We start from the raw sequence: 14,802 nt of genomic DNA on the forward strand, positions 1-14,802 counted from the left end.
TAATAATGAAATGCAACTTTACTTTTCAATATCTGCAAGTCTGGTGTTTAAAAGGTTGTCTGTAATCCCAAAGATTAAGAAACCTGATGATTCAAGGAGAAGAATCAATTATTGTATAAAGAGCAATGCATTCAATTCAGGATGAAGCAAATTAGTTTCCCTGCATGGGTATGGTAGCAGAGTAAGCAGTGTTTGCTAAGCACTCCTTCCCAGCTGCTGCACTCTTGGAATACAGTCGCAGTGTGACTGCACGGATGTGGCAGGACTGAGCTGGTGTGAGGAGGCAGCAAAGTAGTCACGCCATCCCCCTGAGAACTCATATACGGGCAAGGAGAGCAGAGTAGTGCCCCTGGCTCTCACTGCCTACTCCAGGAGGAAACACTGTGCTGAAAAGGATTTCAGGCACAGAAGGTCAATATGGGCACCCAGGTCCCCCTGCAATTGTACAGGAATGCAGCATTTAAGATTATTGGTGCTACTGAGAAGTCACTCTCCCTGCACAAGAGGAAACAACTGAAGACAAGTAAAATCTTTATGGTGATTTCTGTGGTCTTTAAATCAGGTTTTAAATATACTTTCTTCAACCACTGCCCTTGGAGACACTACAACTGTTCCCAGCTTCCACACGCAAAAAGCCCATAGCAAGTCCCCCCCTGCAAAATTACTCATCTCCTGCTTCCACTGTACTTTTCCTGCTCCGCCGTGGAGCTGACAGAGAAACCTCTTTCAATTCCGTAACCACCTCTGTGCTCTTTCATCTCATACCACACAAAACTAAGGTGCTTACTCCTAAGGACCGGTTATTGGTCCTTCATATATGGATTAACTATTGGAATTTGCATATTACACAGAGTTTGGGGCAATTCGTTTGAGTTTCTTCATCAGTTTCTGTATTTACGAAGGGTAGTAAGATCTATATTGTACAGACAGTCCCCTCCATGAGAGAATACCTACTACATATCACTATAAGCAAAAAGTGCACATCATCCATGAGAGGACTTTTTGGTAACTGTTTTATATTGATGGTTGTGAATGGGCTGCATTGATTTATCTTCAGTGTGGTGCACACACCACTGCAGGGACCAGACACCTTTAATTTTTGCAACACATTCCACTACTATCCATTTTAAAGAACCACAGTGTCCCACTACGTAAATGCATTTGTAGAGTACATTTCACTGCTTCTATTACCCATTGACTTTTCATTCAATGTCCTGTTAGTCCTAAGCATCCCAAAAGCAGCAGTGACTTCTTAAATAATTCCATTACCAGAGCAAGCCAGGAGCCCAAACCCATGAGAACATACTTTCAAAACCCCTTCACTTTGATCCTGCATTTGCTATACAGAAATAAACTTTCCAATACAGACAGCGGGGAGCTCTGGAAAACAGGTGAAAGTCTGAGAGATGGCATTATCTGCTATCAATTCTTTTTCTTAGTGTCAGTTCTTCCATCTCAGAATTTTTATAAGGACAGCATGACAGTTCTACCAGCAATGCTGGGAAAGGAAAGAGTAAAAGAAACTGAATTTAAAAAAAAAAAAAAAAAGTCAACATAACACTCAGTGTGTCCATTTTCTTAACTGCCGCTGGGATAGCATGATCTATAATAACATGCCTTTCAGGAAAAGTGGAATGGAAAAGGCATATATATTTAAATATTAATAATTTTTTACTGCTCCAAAGCATTAGAAACAGCTCTGCTCACTATACACTAGAGAGCTGACCCCAGCACCAAAGGTACAACCCACCATTATCTTCCTAATGTCAGCAACATATTGATTTTTGTTCCTTTTATTTGTGCATCAAGGCTCCCAGCCTGTGCATGTGCACACGTGTGTATTTGAGTGTGTGGAATAAAGACTAGAGATGGACGATGTTCTCTGGAGATTTTGGTCCACGTCTTTGGACAGAGCAGCTTTTCCCCTACCCTTCTATGTTCCTCTGCTCCTTCATGTAGGTGCTGTTGTTTTTATGCTCACCCTGCAGCTGTGAAACGAAACAGAGTCACAGTCTGCAAATTATGTGCCTCAGCTGAGAGCAAGTGGTGAAGCATGATACAAACTGGACCTTCCATCCTCTCTTGAGGGCAAATATGTTGCTCTTACAATGCTTCTAGCCTCAGCTGAACTGAAGTTGAGAGATCAGACTCATTCCTGATCCTGCAGCTAGTGCAGGATGATGTACAGTGTACACATCAGATCTCAGCTGAAGTCTCTGTTAACAAATCCAAGCATGCCAGAACTGTCTATAAAGGCAGGAGAAATGGAGAGGAGAGCTAAACATCCCAACAAAGTAAAGTCACAAGCCTGTATCATTTATTACTCACTAATAGTAATTCCTTCTGTTAAAAAAAAAAAAAAAAGGGGTCCAGCAATAGTTGTAGCTCTCCCAATAGTTTATTGATGTGTCAAAAAGGTTCCAGAACAGACTTTGCATGATACTCCTTCCTCCCTGTTAGAGTAACAGACCCTGTCTTCCCTCTTGTTCATTCTTCTCAGACAGTTTGGTGACTCTTGGAGGTAAAATGAAGTCTATTTCCACACAACCAGCTTCTACGACACATCTGCAGGATAATCCCACTCTGCACAATCACAACATTGTTTTCAGTCATTTTATCCCCAGATCCCAACTACCACATTTGCTTGTAGAGGTCCTTCTTCCCCTCATTTGAGCTCAGCCCCATCTTCCTCAATTCTCAGGCCCACCTGTCTTCTCACAGCTGCCTCCCTGGCCTCATCTTTCTCTTTCACAGTCTGTATAGTCTTTTCTCTGATCCTGCACTCACAGTGCCTTCTTCTCACAGCTATTTCACAACAGTGCCTCTGCACAGCCCTCCCAGGCAGATTTCTAACTTCTCTACCTTCGGCCCTGATTTCCACCTCCTCCAGCTTCACAGCTCTCTCTTGCTGTGCATCCACTTGCCTCATCTCTTATCTAATTCAAGACTTCCATTCCCTACAGAAAGCCTCAAAAGAGATAGCACATACACTCCAGCCACTGCATTTTCAAAGACTTAGTGTACTTGAAACAACAGGTCTGAAGGGAGGGCTGTCTTGAATTTTCTGGGCCTCACTCCTTTACTCCACTCTTAACGCTAGTGTAGGTATAATCTGTTTGACTTCCATGATTATTCTCACACTGATGCAAGATTCAAACATGCAAGAGCCTGCATATAGCACAACGTTTAAAAAAAAAAAAAAAAAAAAAAAATCAAACTTGGACCAGAATTCAGGCCATCACTAACCCAAAGGAGCAAGGCCCGAGTGTTCCAGATGCCTGGTTTTAGGAACCAGTCTGAGCACTTTTGTGAAAGATATTGTTGCTATTCTAAGACATATGACATGTGAATGGGAGCGCCAGGGCCCATGTGAGGTCTGTCTGCAGACCCCAGCCTGCCAGGCTTCTCCTCCAGCCAGGACTTGGGAAAGATAAGACGAGATATAAATAGCAGGCAGCTTGCTGGCGAGCAGAGCTGTGACAAAGTGCTGTGCTGACTGCTGAGCGCCATCCTCAAGGAATCAGCACTTTTTTTGGATGCTACTTCAAATCTTTATAATTGGAATAGATTGAAAAGATCAAGTGTGCCAAACACGCTGATTCCAGTTCAAAGCAAAATCCTAAGTACACCAAAATCAGGGGCATGGAAAGAAATCACCCTCTAGAAATAGTCTCTCTTCCTCTTGCTTACCTAATCCAAAAGGATTTAGCCGTGTACTTAACGTACACACTGGTTAGAGAAAACAATCCATCCAGAACTATGTGCCTTCCATGGCATCTGCTGCACAAATCCAGTGTTCCAGAATACTCTGGACTTAACCACACTGGTTTTGAGGGAGGTCATGGACAAAGGCCAGAAGAAGAAAAGAATACAGGCAGGCTGGACAGAAAATGCATTTCCAGAAATCCAGACTCATCTTTTCGTTGACCTCAGTGAGATTATATCAGGGATAATTCTGCCCAAAGCATAGCAGGGTGATGACTTAAAAAGGCTGTGTCAGTTGGCAGGAGAAAGAGGCGGGTCTAACAGGAGTGGTGCTTGGAGCATGTACAAGCCCAGAAAGGCTTCCCTGACTTTGTCCTGTTAGAACATGGGAAGCATAGAAATTAATCCAACCAAGCTTCTAGGGAAGGGATGGTTTGGTTTTATTTTCAGCTATAATTCATGTTTACCTAGCCCTTGCCAAAAACTGCCTAGGTACAACCAAAATGACTTCCCCAGCCACCTCACCCTCCTATGTACACAACAATATCAGGTACTTTTCTATGCTCCCCAAGAATGACCTCACTGGCTGTTAAACATGCCAAAATATTTCTCTTATTATACACCTCTAGCAGACTCCAAAATAAAGACAGTACGCGACGACAAACCCAGCAAGGCAGTCTTCAAAACATCATTTATAGTGATCTAGATAAACCAAATGATGGTCTTGCCCAGATTTCTTATGCAGGTCTACTTCCAAAGGAGACAGCCTGGAACTTAAGACACTAAATTCTAAAGAAGGTGATTAAGGGGGTGGAACATCTCCCTTATGAGGAGAGGCTGAGGGAGCTGGGTCTCTTTAGCTTGGAGAAGAGGAGACTGAGGGGTGACCTCATTAATGTTTATAAATATGTAAAGGGCAGGTGTCAAGAGGATGGAGCCAGACTCTTCTCAGTGACATCCCTTGACAGGACAAGGGGCAATGGGTGCAAGCTGGAACACAGGAGGTTCCCACATAAATATGAGGAAAAACTTCTTTACGGTGAGGGTGACCGAACACTGGCACAGGCTGCCCAGAGAGGTTGTGGAGTCTCCTTCTCTGGAGACATTCAAAACCCGCCTGGACGCGTTCCTGTGTGACATGATCTAGGTAATCCTGCTCCGGCAGGGGGATTGGACTAGATGATCTTTCGAGGTCCCTTCCAATCCCAAACATTCTGTGATTCTGTAAATGCTGCTGCTGCTGCTACAGACTTTGAAGGAGATCTCAGCAGGAACACAGCCGCTGCTGTAGCCAGCTACACAAGCCTTTCAACCACAGGAAAAAGGAGCGGACTCTAAAACTTCCTCCTTTCCTAGGTCTGAAATCAATAAACATTTGCCAAAATATTTGCATCTAGGTATTATTCAGAGGTCACGATGTTGAATGTGAACTCTACTGCTGCTCTGGAAGTCACAAGGAAAGAATTAATCTCCTGCAGCATTATAAGCAGCAGTGACAGAAAGTGTTCTCCCCTAAATTTCTGGGGTTTTTTTTTCCCTGCAGCAGGAGGCTCTAAAAGAACACCAACAGTGCAGTGCCAAGTCTTCTCTTTCCCGATCACAGCAGGAACAAACCCAACCATACATAAAGCAGAGAACTTGCTGGTATGCTCCCTCTCTGAGGTGAGAAAGACAAGCAGGATGACCAGACTTTAACTGGAGCCAGGGGTGGCACGCTCCTAGTTCAATCATTGACTTGCTGTGCAACCTTTGGGCAAGTCACTTAACTCCCGTGTCTCTAGGAAAGTGGTGAATATTGCAATCCTCACAAGTCCTTTATCAGGCTATGCTGGTGATAAATTGATAAATGTCTGATGGAGAGAAGAAATGAGCCTCACTTTGAACTTCTGTAAAGGCCAGTTGATTATTATCTATATAGATATAAGAGTAAGGTGCTAATTAAACTAATCAGAGGCTGACTGCATGAAGATTCGGACTCAGGAGCTTCTATCCGTTTAGATGCACTTTGCCTGCTCTGCATACTGTAACCCACTGGGTATTTTCACCTTACTAGAACTCATTCTCCACCTTTTCTGTCAGTTTGACTCGATCTCATAGAGCAAAATAATTGGCCTTTACCAGAGCAGGCATCCAAAAATATCATCATTGAAAGATATACTCTCCAGCATTCGGATTTTTTATTCTATTCCTCTGCCTACGTTTGTGATCACACTCTGACAGAACAGATTCAAAAAGGATGGCAGTCCTTCTGCCTAACTTCCAACAAACCCAGGGGAGTTGGGAGCTGGAATTTCAATTCTCCTCAAATACAAAACATCTTCATCTTTATCTCATTGGCTTGATATTCCAGCTGCTGTAAATAGCTCCTTTTGGGCTAAAGAAAGCGTCCTTTGCATAAACCTAGCCTGAAGCAGACACCACTGAAGCAATGCAATTTTTAGAAGTTCTTCTAAAGCAACTGAATATCCTGGGTGAGTGAAGCTCAGACTGGCACATGAATCAAGCTGAATAGGTACAGTTCACATTAATTTGTTATGAAAAAGGAGCATCAGGTACTTGATATGGAATCCATAATAAAATGCAAACTCTTAGTTGTCACGGGCATACCTTGCACGTGACTTATTTGGCAATTCTGGCAGATTTACATTCTTATTTGCTAAATGTTCTCCTTTTTCCATTTGTCATACAAAACGTTGACAAAGAACAAACAATAGGAGTAATTTGGCAATATAATACAGCAATGCCCTTGCTGCATTATCTATGGGGACTGAATTTAGGAGCTATGCAGGCATCAGACCGGGAAGAGAAAAGGGAAGAGGGAGGTGGAAGTGTGCAAGCACACAGAGAAAGCACGGAGAAGAACAAGGAATGGATGCAACCTAGACAAACCAAACTTCAGATACAGAGCTCTGTGTGCAGAGCATGCTCTGCTTGTGCCACAGGGCGAAACCACCTACTGAACCATCAATGCAAAGAGAAAAGTCACAAGGAGAATCATAAGGAAACACCACACAACAACCTAGATCTTGGGGAAAACCAAGATTTCTTTCCATGGCTCTCCTCTCTGACTGCTGGTTACTTGCTAACAAGCTCCAGTGATTTCAGCAAGGCTCAGGCTTACTCCAAATGCTCTTAATGAAAGACCAAGGAACCAGCTGAACCAACTCTATTCACCATTGAATTCAGTTACGAGGAATAGCTTATTTTCCTGGTGCTAAGACAAAACTCCTGGATATAATGAAAAATCAATGATAAGAACTGTCTCACCTTTTGGCTGTTCCCATCTTCCTGTTATTTAGATGACTTATTAACTAAATTATCAGAAATAGAACCCAGCCAGGTAATCAACCTTTATAATGGTAGATTAATTTGATTTTTTAATTACTGCAAGATTAAAAAAAATCTCCAAATTAAAGTGCACAACCATGAGCCAAACAGGAGCAGCACGACACGACTCCGCCAGAAGCACGTAACACAAGGAGTCAGTTGCAACGCAAGCACCAGAAACCAGTTCAATACTGTGTCCCCTGTGAGCTGTACATAACGGCAATCTTTCTAGCAGAATACACAGTTGGCCCTGAGGCCACATCTCAAGAGCTGGGCTATTTGTCTTTTGCCATACAAAAGCAATCAACTATTGCTATGCTGCATTCATCAGAAAATTTCCCCTTCAGCAACCTGATGATGGACCCAAATTGTTTTCTAAATGGTAATAGAAGTAAAAATAAAACACACATGACCTTTTTTTTTTATTATTTAAACCAATAATGCTTCCAATAAATAGTGAGCCACTAGCCATAAATTCTAATGCCTTATTGCCAGACTTACAGCACACATTTTTCACCCCAGCTGATTAAGGTGACCCTGACACAAGAAGATTGGACCAGGTTAGGACCTGAGTTTGCAGAATCAGTATAATTGACCTGAGAGGGGAAAGAAATAATTGATGTTTAAGTAATAGTGAAATCCAGCCTTCCTCCTGTGGAGAGCTACCAGTTTCTGCACTTGGTACTTTCTGAACCCAGCCTCCCTCAGAGCACTTGTAAATCTACAGGTAAGTAATAGAAGTGAAGAGCTGCCACAGCACATCTCCCTTAAGTTCTGCGCCGACACGGTGCCCGCTCAGTGCTATTCAGGATGGCTTGAACCACCTCTAGTCAGACTCACTAAAAAGCTACTACATCACATGCTAATATTCTGTGCTCATTTCTGACCAGCCTTCTCTGAAATTGTCTGTTTTACCAAGAGACCCACTTGGTCACAGAAAGTCTGGAATAATTCCTCTGTACGCAGAGAACTGTTCCACACAGCATGAGCTTCCCAAAGCCACCCCTTTAAAGCCTCTGTGCACTAACGAACAGCTTCTTCCTCTCTGTCTCCTCCTTGGCTCCAGCTGACAAAGGCCTGTTGGCTTGAAAATCCAATTTCATTCCCAACACAGATATTTGTATCTTTTTAATCGACACATTTCTGCTCTCCTGTGCCAGTCACTTTCTACAGCCTCCCTGATTATAGTACTGGTAACCCAAAGCCTGAAAGAACCCCTAGTCTCAGGCAAACAAAAGACAGCTTGATTATAAATGGATTATAAATTTTGCATATCAAAAAAGAGCTTTTTCTTGCAAGAATTAAGCATAAACCCAAGGGATTAATCTGAAAGAGAAGGTTTTGAATCTCAGAAGGATAGACTTTATCAAGGCTAGCCTCCCTTGACATCGCTATAGGCACTATGAAAGGCCTCTGGCCCCTGTATTTGCCATTCTTACATCTTAAATTGAAGGGTGATGATGAATCTTTAATAAACACTACACTTATGCTTCCTCTCTCCAAAATACAAATTATTCAGTTAAAGTAGGAAAAACAAGTGCAAAAAATCCAAACCAGTTTTAAATAACCAGAAAGGAAGTCCTACGCCACCTTGCTCCTGCTTCTGTCATAATTATTTCACTTGCACCCTGCTTCTTAGTCTTCCAGTCTACAAGAGTTGAATTTAATACAAAAAGTATTAAACTTAAACACTTTAAAGTATTAAATAGAAATAGGAAGTCTCCCCATTTTAAAACCCTAGATATCTTTTTCCTCACATTTTTCACCTACATTTACACAAAGCAGAAGGAAATCCACCGCAGGATGTCGCTGGGATAGACACATATTCAGAAGGGACTGACCACCGGGTACTACTCATGCGCAGACAAGTTATTTACACTGGTTAACAAACAGCAGGCACTCTTCTGATTGAGCATGACCTCTTTAGCAAAATGGGAAGTTTTGCAAAAGATACCCAATTCAGTCAGAAACACATTTGCTTTTTAACTGAGAAAAAGAAAACAACTTTTTTCTTTTTTTCCTGCACATTTAAAAACCCAGTTTCAATATGGAAAAAAAAATGTTTGTCATAACAGAAAAAAATTAGTTTCCCCAACCTACCAGCACACTCTTTCAGCTGCTTTACACCTTTGCTGTAAGGCCAAGCAGAGCCTTAGAGCATGTGCTTTGGGAGCTTTATCCCTTCATCACCACGGGCCTGTGGAATGAGCATTTACCATCATGGGATGCAGCTGTACAGAGCAGCCTCTCTCCCTTCCCTTCACGTAAATGGGAGCTGCAAAAGCCTCTGCGTGCACATCATATTCATCAGTCAATATGCTGAAACTCACTGCACCTGATCACTAATTAAGGCAGACTTGTTTTCTCCCCTCTTCCCTCTCCAACACCATAAAAAGGAGAAGAAAATAGCTAGTGTTAAACCAATGGTACAGCACTATCATGTTCTATGGTATGTGTGTCTTTACTGACATAAAAGTATTCTTTAGGGGATGCTTAAAATTCCTGTATGTAAAATAGTTGAGAAAATTCAGATTAAGCTGTCTTTTGCTCCATTTTCTATTTAAAACATTTATGTTGAAGCCATTTTAAACTCTTGTCCTGTCTTCCCCCTTTCTCTGCCAGTGTAACTGATCCCCAGAGAAACTAACTGTTTTCCAACACCCTGTTTACCAAGCCCTTTCATCTCATGTTCCAAGTCTGCTTTAGCTCTGTGTTTCAGTGACAGCAGCCCAAGCCCATCATCTTCTAAAAGCACAAGGATTAAAGGAACTCAGGTCACCAGGAGAGCTGGGAGGATGCGTGTGGTCCTTTGGACAAACCTGACAGCTCTAATGACAAAGGATTCACCTTTCTTGCAGATGCTCACATTCAGCAGCTGTCTTCAGGCGGAAAATAACCTCTCACTGACAGTGGTTACAAAAATTAATTGCACTTAGAAGTAACTGAAACCTCAACAAAATGGTATTTAGGCAGAAAAAACAGTCATGTAAATCATAACAAGTCAGGGCATGTCGGTATGACACAAGGCAGGGGCAGGCAGAAATACCCAACCTAGCTCTGAATTTCAAATGACTGCACATGCTTCAAACCAGGCAGGTCTCCTGCTCCCAGGATCGGAAAGTGGCCATTTAAAGTAAAGGAATTAGAAAGAGAGTAATATGAATATTTTAGAAGCTCTGGCAAAGCAAAGCAGTGGCAATCAGAGACTGGAGGCATTCCACCTCAGAGTATCTCCAGTTCAGTGACTGCGATGTTTACAACTTACACAAAATCAAAGCATTTTGTTTGGACTAATGACAAAACAAAATCTTTTTTAAAATTTTCAGCAAGAAAAATCCTCAAGAAATTAGTTCACTGTTGATCTGGCCTGCTCTGTCTGGTTTTGTGCCAATCCCACTAAATCAATTACTCCTACTGCCTCAAACGGGACTGCACCAAGAAAAGAAAATCACAGACGCAGCTCTAGCCTAGTCAAAATGGGATTGCTTTTGTTCTCTTGCATGCTGGCATGCTTCAGACTGCCACAAATAAGGAGCAGATGGAAGTGTAGATTGCACTGGGTAGAACTCAAAATAGATTTTTGGCTATCCAAGACACAGTAGTCTCTGGAGACTCTCAATTACATAAAAGAAATTGTAAGGTTCCAGTTGAATTCTAAAAATACACCATCTTTACTGACAAGCAAATGTATTATATGTTTATATTTAGCCCATGTTCACATTCAGAGGGACTGCTGCTGTATTTCATGTGACAACAGGGAAACTATTGGTTTTGACCACGCACTGGGACAGACATGTCACAAAACCAATTTGACAGAGATTTTATGGACAGCTCGAGATGAATCTCGTGTACATACACAAGTTAATTATTCAGGATTTTAAAAACAGACCATATACTAAGCCAGATACTTTGTTAATTACCTTATATGTACTACTTACCAAGAAAATAAGTGACCCAGTGAGTCAGATCTATTACTTGCTGAATCAAATGTATTATCTACTGAATCAGATACATTATCTCTTCAAGCAGAAACATAGTTTCTTAAACTAGAGGCAATATCTTGCCTTATATGTCATATAATGTGATGAGCTGTACTAGATCTATGCTAGCTGAAGATAACATCCCAGGACACAAAGGCTGCACTATGAGCCAGTAACTGAAAGAATAAAGGTGATGCTTTAATAAAGATCAAATAAAATTCAGAAGGAAGTAATGCATTGAGAATGCAGTGAGACCACCACACAACATTGTGGACACAAGAGCTGTGAGCACCTTGACAAATTACACAAAGAGCTTCAAGAACAATTCATGGTCTAGAAACAGAACCTGCTTTATTAATGAGATGCCAAGGAACCTAATCTATTTTGCTTATCTGAAAGAAAGCAAAGAGTCTAAAACTTATCTAATAGGGGAGATTTTAGAGTGCGAATGGAACTTTGACAGGGACATAAAGATATACAGTGGTTGATACTTAGAAATAAGGTACAAACTTTTAATAATTTAATTAACCGTCAGAACCCTGCTACTTAAGGATACGGTTATTCTTCATCATCTGAAGTCTTAAGAAGTTAAAAATTGTGGAAGTTTAAAAGTGTGGAAGTTTAAAAATAATGTTCTAGATTAACTTATGTGTGAGAGGTAAGAAACCTGCAGCAGGGAAGACACAGGATGATGTGTTCTAGTTTTAGAGTCTACATACCTACAGATGTCACACAAGCACATAATTGTTAAACTCTTATGAAGTGAATCTTCCTGTGCCTACATTAACACATACAGGAACCAAGAACATAGCTCATTCCATCTGCTGTATATTAACATACTGAACCTTACAGCAAACAGCATGCAGCGGGTAGTAAACCCGTCATCTATTTATTGGAAGACTATTCTGAAAATAGACACAGCCCTCTGCTAGGACTGAGGAACGAGTCAAAGAAGCTCATCTCAAATACTGGGATGATTTGGATTTGATATAAATCAATTCCCTTCTCTAAGGAAGCAGCGCAGATACGTGACTGAATTTTTGAGAACTCAGAACTATATTCTAATCCTCATTTTATCACTGCTTTCCTACACAATTGGCCTAAATTTAATTGTCTGATTTTACTTTATTTCCTAATCTATAAAACAGGTCTAGTGGTACTTCAAGTGCCTAGCAAAGCACATTGGTATCTGTGACCCAAATGTGCTGTGTTAGTATTAAACAGGGAGTCATCATCTCGGGTAGAAGGAAAAGCCTTACAGTGAAAGCTGCTGTGTTGACTAACAGAGCCAAGGCCGGTGGGTACCATTAGCTCTAAACTGGATGATGAAAGGTGGAGGCAGGAGCATGAAACTGCCATCCTGGGCTTAAACGGCTCCGCTTTTCAGGATTAAAAAGCCTAATCACAGCATGTTGTTACTTACTCAGCCTGCACAAGGCACTGGCAGCAGGGAAGAGGTGGCCTGTTCCCAAACACATATGGCTGTTTTGTAATCCAGCCTAAGCAAAACATTCACCCTCTACAGCCCTGTCAGAAGCCAGTAGTGCTGTTATTGTACATAGCGCAGCAAAGACGCTAGTCAGACATGCATGCGAAATGTACTGAACACAAGGAACAGATACACAATATTAAAAAAAACAACTAACTAAACATGTCCTACCCCAAATCTCACAATCTACAACCTGAAAAATATCCTAGAGTGGAGGGATACTGTGCAACTCGCAGAAAAATCTGCCTTCCTGGTACTCCTCTAGCAGTGACTGACAGAGGAGGAGAGCACAGGTGTAGGACAGAGCTCTCGGCAGTACACCAAGGAGACAGCGCCCTACGCTTTCAGTCCGGAGTTTCAGAACTAGTGATCTGAACTTTGTGTGTTTTTTCAGGGCCACATTAAGCTGATTCCCACTGAAACTGAGCTCCAGCATCCTTCCCCTGGATACACACAGCACCTCTGCAGCAGCATAGGCACGAAGGACCATGGTAACTATCCACTGGGAAAAAAGGCAGATACAACAAGGTGCACGTGGAAGGTAAAGAAAAGGTCACAGATAGAGCTGCTGGACAGAGCTCCCCCAGTGAGCTCTGTGTGCAGCTTAGGGACATTACACGGGCCTGAAAATGGAGAGTAAGTGGGTGGCCCATGGCCATTGCAGCAGTCTGCAGTGGTACAGTGCTGTAGAGAAGGCAGGGCCATCAGCTCAGGCCTGGCAGGTTACGGAACTACAAATAACCACCAAAGTCCATTGGATCAGTCCAGGCTCTCACAGTGGCTTGCTGCTGGGGAGGAGGACCTTGCCTGTGGTTCAGCAGCATCAGCACCTCACTACAACCACTCCCCCAAAATGTCAATAATTTCTGAGGGTTTTCTTGCTTCGAAAAACAAACGACTCCTGAGTTCTCATAAGCACAACTGCCACAAAGGATAATAAACCCCAGAAGTGGTTACAGAACTGAGGCCCGCATAACGATTTCCTTTCAGTCATAACTGATTATATCCACACAACAGAATCCCAAGACATCGCTAATGATAGTAGACTCTGTCAGTATTTGTGTTGCTATAAGACTTTGGGAATTAAACCCCATTATTGTCCTAAATTATAGATAAATTTCTTCCTTTCCTTGGTGATATGCAACATATTTTTTCTTCGGGGCAGTTAGATGATGTCAGCACAAATTACTGCTTTCTTTGTAGTGCAGATGATAGAACTGGAGGCATTAAAGAAGCTTACAAAAACCATATTTGAAGAGACAGAAGGAACTGCTTCCTTTGACTTGGAAATAACAAACTTTGCTGTGGCATGCTGGGTAAGGTAAAAGAAAAACAACTTAATTTGGGATACTGATGGAGCTTCAAAAGCTTCACATGCTTAAAAATCAGAATTCAAGTTTGGATTCTTGCTCTACATTACAAAAAGAACAACAGAAGTGCCTGCCTTTAGATGCTCATGTCCCTCCATTAAATATATACTGATGTGTAATACTAAGACAATAGGTTATTATCTAGCAAACCAGGGAGATCTATTTTTGGCTTGGAAAAAAAAGGAATATACAATGTCATCTAAAGTGTTTTTCTAAATGGTTTCCGATTCTTTTAGTTTTTCCTAGTAGACCAAAGTTGAAGGAAGGGCAGAGGAAATGCTAGTGGTTATATGTTTGAGAAAGGTTCACAAGTTCTATATGAGGCACAGTTTGCAGGAGGTAGTATCTTTTACTAGGTCAAGTGACATAATCAGAAAAAAAAAAACAACAGGTTGTGAGACATAAGGCTTTATAAAATTTTTTGTTACTTGATATACAAATACTTAATTTGCAAATCCAAGAGCAGGGAATTACTTCGTTATCCTGCATAATTTTCCTTTATTATCCTTTTATTAGTGCACACTGTGACTAGCAGTCAAGCTCTTGGTTGCCATCTGCTGTTGCTTTGTTCTCATTTCACCACGTTTATTCGCAAGGCCGGCTCGTGACACAGAGGCTCAAAGAATTGTTAAGAACAGGCACAAATGCTGCTTTCACACACAATCCAGCAGTCCCAAATAAAAAGGTTAATCTTAAACAGTACAGTTGTCATTCACACTTCTCCTGCTCCTCCATTTGAAGGGATGTGCAGATGATAGGGACGTTCTGATTCCCTCCATCACAGCTGCGAGAGAGAAACCTTTGGACTCTGCCACAAACAATTGTGGGTTTGGGTTTTTTCTGGCACACAAGTTATCTCAGTAACAGAAGAATAACCCACATATGCCAATCCCCATCCTAAAAGCCATTACTATCCTGGCATGGGCCCAAC

The sequence above is a fragment of the Nyctibius grandis genome, chromosome 11 (genome assembly GCF_013368605.1).
Source record: "Nyctibius grandis isolate bNycGra1 chromosome 11, bNycGra1.pri, whole genome shotgun sequence".
Taxonomy (NCBI): Eukaryota; Metazoa; Chordata; class Aves; order Nyctibiiformes; family Nyctibiidae; genus Nyctibius; species Nyctibius grandis.